Source organism: Lactuca virosa, chromosome 9 (genome assembly GCF_052849685.1).
Source record: "Lactuca virosa cultivar CGN04683 chromosome 9, Lactuca_virosa_CGN04683_v6, whole genome shotgun sequence".
Lineage (NCBI taxonomy): Eukaryota > Viridiplantae > Streptophyta > Magnoliopsida > Asterales > Asteraceae > Lactuca > Lactuca virosa.
Window position 1 is genome coordinate 176272516 of NC_136434.1, and position 6000 is coordinate 176278515.

The following is a 6000-nucleotide window of genomic DNA, read 5'->3' on the forward strand; positions in this document are numbered from 1 at the left end:
ATGTTGATGGGTTTTCTTTTGGCACTGGATAGTTCCTTTTGGTTTTCGGTTTTTTGCTAGACTGTTTTAGATCATATAGTTCCTTTTAGTTTCTAGGTTGGTGTGTAGTCTCTCAATATGGTGTGGGGTAAATAGTTTCCGCATGCTGACTATTTTGTTTGTAAAAATATTTTTTGACGATTAGGGTTTTTTAGACAAACTATTATAGGTGAAAAAAGAAAAATATGTTGCTAATTTAGAGTAAAAAAAATATTGTAATTTTAGTTAAACTCTTGTTGATCAAAATCTTTGATACGTTGCTTGTGTAGATTCTTCCGGTGAATAATTTTGAACGACTTAATTATCTAAGGGTTTATTTTGGGTTCTTTTTTTTTTTTTTTTTTTTTTTTCTTTTTATGAGCTGGGTTAGGTTTCCAATTAGCAAAAATGTGATATCTTATATAAATTTCTCTTAAACCAATCTTTCCCTTTTGTTACTATTTTTTCAAAAAAAAAAGCAATATAGAGTTAAAGGTATTTCTCCATATTTTTTATTTTCTTTAGGTGTCATATTTATAAATCTTTTCTCTTTTGAAAGCTATCATTAGTAGAAATATCTAACAAACAAAAAATGACCAGGTAATACTTTATCGATTATTCATTTAAAATTAAAAAAAAAGTAATTTTTTTAAATAGGGTAAAAGATATTGTAAAAAAAACAATTTATAACATATCACAAAAGTAAAAAAGACCAAGTTACAACATATTGTCAAAAACGTAATCTTATAAAACAATGTCAAAAAAGTAATTTTCATAACAAAAAAGTTATAATCTAGAGTAATGAAACAAAACATTAATGCGTTTTATTTTGCTGTGAATATTGAAAATGTATGAAAATCACATATTTAATGTTTTCAACGAACAACCATAAACTTTAAATGGCTTTTTATAAATCATTTTAATTTACAGTTTGCTAACATATCATAATGTTATTTCTATCATATTAGGAAATGCTATGAACTTTAAATAACCAAGTAATTTAACCAATACATTTTGAGCTACTTTCAGAAGTAAGGAAGACAAATAATCAATCCCCACAAACACAATATTCACTAAATTGTGCTAAATAACATTGAACTTTTGAGCTACTTTCAGAAGTAAGGAACTTTGACACTCATTACAATAAAGACTTCATAAAATTTGACCTCTTCTGGATGTAGCAAACAACTGGACCAAATAAATGATCAATAAGCAAAGATATACAAACCAACCAAAGATCTTCATAAACTTGCTGAAGTGCATTGAACTTTATCACTGTCACCAGAAAAGGCAATGTACTTAAACTCACTACCAAAAGTATCGAGCCACCCACATACTTCCATTAACTTGACGAACTCCAATTTAGATCATGAAATCAAGAGCCAATAAGAAGCACATATATAGTTTTCTATTACAATTCCTTACCAAATCAACTGACTAAAAGAAGCAATCAGGCTTGAAATTGTTTGTTGTAGCTGCAAGTCCACAGAAAGTGAAGGTTTGAGAAGCAATATGAGTATATAGGGACTCTTTGGCCCTGAATTCTCTCTCTTTATGTTTCCATTATTTCTACACTTGAGCTTATTAACCCTCCCAAATGTTACAAAGTCATAAACAATCGGTTTTCCTCTTTGGGCCTGCATCAAATCCCTTTCCTCTTCACTTCAACCAAGCTCATCCTATATTTTCTACATTAATAGAGATAATATCAGTCAAAGTTAATTTCACATCCATAAAGCTAAAAAAAGCGCTGACAGTAACATTATTCTAGTTGAGATACTATAAAAAACTATACCTTCGAAACATTTTGAAGCCATGTTGAAGCTCTCAACGTCTTCATCTATAACTTTACCTACAAACATAGCCTTACCAATGGTTGAATACGGAAGGAGATGAAGTAGGGAGCGGATTTGGGCTGTTGATAGAGGTGAAGCTCGAGATGGTGGTTGTTCAGTGATGTTGAAACTCGTGTTGACGGAGCGAGAGTGGGAAGCGGATGTTGTGTTCTTGTTTAGCGGAGGTAGTGACCGGCAGGGCGCAGGTGGCAGTGGCGACTTGTCACTCTGTTGCAAAGTAAAAACCTGCGTATGAAAGACAAATGTTAGAATCAAAGATGTTCTCTAGGGTTTGTGGCTGAAAGAGATGGAGCAGAGAGTTTGGAAGGAAACACGTTTTGGGTGTTTTAAATGCAAACAAAGGTTGTACGCCTATGGATGAAATAGAAAGGTTGAGATATAACAGGCCCAAAAAATGTTGATTTTAAAATTTGAACCCTAAAGAATTCGCTTTATCATGGGATATAGGATATATGACGATATATGTGGATTTAACAAGACCCGATCAACATTTGAAGGGGCTGAGTCAAAAGTTTGCTAAAATTAAGGAAATATATGCATTGTTTATTGTACATTCCGGACGATTTAAAATATAATATTATTTAATTGATGATTGGTTGTATTATAAGCTTAGAGACTTAAACGTCTTAAAAAATATTATTATTATATTAAAGTTATTTATAGAAATAATAAGATTTATTTTATAAGATAGTATATATATATATATATATATATATATATATATATATATATATATATATATATATATATATATATATAGAGAGAGAGAGAGAGAGAGAACCATAATTAACCAATTAACCAATCGTGAGCGTCGGAAATCGTAACGATCAGCGGCCAAGGAAATAGATGTACACTTTTACATTGGACGCACACACATCGGATTATACAAAAAAATCCACCATTTACAAAAAAACTCACCACTTTTTTTCGTTTTAAATTTTTTTAGGCCATGTTTTTTATCGAAAAAAAACCGAATATACCATTGTTCACGATTTTTCGTCCTCTTTTCCATAGAGATCCATGATGATATATAAAAAACGAACTTTTTTTTTCGAAAAAAACTCGCTTCATTTTCTTTGATGAAAAAAGTTAAGGTCTAATTTTTTTATAGAAAAAAATTTTATAAATATATCAAAATTCATATTTTTTGTACTTTTTAAACATAGATTCATATTCAAGTTAAAAAAAAAAAACGATATTTCAGTTCAAATTCACATTGTGAACCTGTTCAGATTCATATTGTAAACATCTTCAGATTCACATTGTGTACCTCCTCAGATTCACATTGTGCATAATAATAAGTCAGATTCACAGTGTGCATAATAATAAGTCAAATTCACAGTGTGAATCTGAACTGATAGGAGCTTTTTCACATTGTGAATGTTAAAATTTGAAATATTTACAGTTTAAATTCACAGTGTGAATCTATACTGATCGAGACTTTTTTTTTGTGAACATTCTCAGATTCACAGTGTGCATAATAGTAATTCAGATTCACAATGTGAATCTGAACTGTTTGAGATTTTTCATATTGTGAATGTTAAAAATTGAAATATTTACAGTTTAGATTCACAGTGTGAATCTACATTGTTCGAGGTCTTTTTTTTAGTCGGTGTTGATGTTTATTAATAGAGTACAAAAAATTAATATTTTTGGTATACAATAGTTTTTTTTTATAAAAATAAACTTAAATATTGAAAAAACTAAGAAAATTAAGTGGATTTTTTTTCGAAAAAAAAAGTTCGTTTTTTATATATCATCATGGATCTGTATGGAAAGAGGACGAAAAATCGTGAACAACGGTATATTCGGTTTTTTTTTCGATAAAAAACTTGGCCTAAAAAAAATTTTAAATGAAAAAAAAAAGGAAGTGAGTTTTGTTATAATCCGGTACATATGCGTCCATTACAAAAGTTTACAACCCTTCATTTTGCCGTTGATCGTTTTAAATTCTGACACTTTTAATTTGTTCTTTGGTTCCTTAATTAATAATGGTTCCCTATTAACTTTTCCATATATATATATATATATATATATATATATATATATATATATATATATTGTCACACCCCGAAACCAAAAAGGCGGAAACGTTCCGGGGCGGAGGACGTCATGTGTAGCATCACAACCAATGAATAACAGCAATCATAGCAACACAACCATTACAGTGAATACTTAAGTAAAAATGTTTACATCAATTCTGAAACTTGTTTGAATTACATCATATAACTTGTATGAATATAAACATTGAACTCTTATTGCTTCAACTCTTCAAAACCCAGCAGGTACCTGTCTACTGATTTCCTGAGAATACAAGCAGTTTAAAAGAGTATCAACATAAAGCTGGTGAGTTCATAAGCGAAGGTTTGCAGTGAAAATCGTTGACGAGTTCGGAAAATATTTGTATAGTTACAAGAAAATCCGATATTTTCCTTAGTGAAAATGTAGTGTTATCAGTTCTGTAATAAACCATGAATATCTGTATGTTTCCAAGAAAATCCGATATTTTCTTTAGTGAAAAGGGTAGCGTTATCGATTTCGTATAAAACCATGAATGTTCGTTACTGAAAACTGTAGTGATATGCGAAAATACTACCTCATGTGACTAGCTAAAACTAATCATGAAGTGTAAGTATTTTATATGTGAACCCATTGCATAATCGGTTCTGTTTGAAAAACCCTGGCTTTAGCTAGAATACGTAGTGTGTATCAGTTCTATTTAGTAAAAGTAGAACTGTTGAAGAGTGTTAAGCTGTAAACTAAAGGTGATTTATACATATTGTGAGTCGTATAACCATGCTTGATATGACTAGAGACCTTTCCAACGTTCTTCAGGCGTCGAGTTAAATGACATTTGTACATCTCAGGCGTGCCCGCCTAATTGCAGCTAGCAGTCCAGATGTGGGATTGTCAGTCCCGAATAGATCTATTCACAAATCTCACGCTCTCCCTCCAGGAGACTCTGGTTATACAGTGGTAGGATTTATCCCTGTACACCTAAGGGTACAGTAGTGAAGTAGTGCCTCATAGTATCGTACAATCTAGTTTACATGTAGTGTAGTAGCGTTCTACCGTAGTGAAAATCCGTATGTATACCGTATATAGTGATAATTACAGTTATGAAAAACCATGATAAAGTGGTGATGTAACTATAAACTATTTCTGTCTTAGTGCATATGTTTAGTAGTGAAAGTTTCTGTACTCGTTATGTTTAGAAAATCCCAAACTATACCGATTATAGTTTGCATGAATAGTGAATAGCGAATCCGGAAAACTATGCAATTTTAGTGAAAACGTCCCGTATGCTCAACACAGTACAAAAGGGTTAAAGTATGAGAATTGCATGAGTTTTGAAAACATTTATGTTTAGCTTGTATTCCCCCCCCTGAAAACATTAAAAATACGGAAAATGTAGGGGTATGAACTCACAGTTGTTGTGTGAAATCGTTGACTGAAATGAAGATCCTCGAGTTGTTGCACGTGACAATTAACGAAATCCTATTATCAAATAGATACATATATGTATCTAAATTAGTGATTTCGATAAATAAAGTGTTATAAGAACACTTGTATTCGGTTGAGGAATGTTACCGGGACTTGATCGAATCAAAGAGAGTGAGTTTTCAGTCAAAAGCACCACCAAAAAGGTGTTTACGGTCGAAGAGGAGTTTACGGTTCTTGAAGGCTTGGACTGTAAACTCAAGAACAGAGTTTACGGTTTCTGAAGGCTTGGACCGTAAACTCAAGAACAGAGTTTACGGTTTCTGAAGGTTGGACCGTAAACTCAAGAACAGGGTTTACGGTTCTTGAAGGTGGACCGTAAACTCAAGAAAAATGGTTCTGATTGTTGATTTTGATGAGATAATCGTTTCCAGGCGTTCCCTAGTGACTCCAAACGTGATTTCTTGATGATTTCCGAAGTTTGAAGGCGTTTTGAGTGTTTACGGTTAAGGTTCTTAGAGAGAGAAGGAGAGAGTTTTTGGCCAGAAATGTTCTAATGAAGGTGGATGCATCGTATTTATAGGGGTGTTGTGGGGGGTCCACCCGTTACTGACCGTAAACAGGTTTACGGTCGTAAACTAGTTTACGGTCGTAATCCTCACTTAGACTGGAAATGTTGATTTTT

General features: G+C 32.1%; 1 long non-coding RNA gene across 1 annotated transcript; it reads right to left on the minus strand.

Moving 5' to 3' along the window:
• Window positions 1-1041: 1041 nt before the first annotated feature.
• LOC145138151 (uncharacterized) lies at window positions 1042-2291 on the minus strand. The gene is made up of 2 exons (XR_013721345.1): window positions 1814-2291; window positions 1042-1706 (listed from the first exon to the last, which is right to left on the minus strand). It is a non-coding gene; the product is annotated as an uncharacterized LOC145138151 (long non-coding RNA).
• Window positions 2292-6000: the final 3709 nt, after the last annotated feature.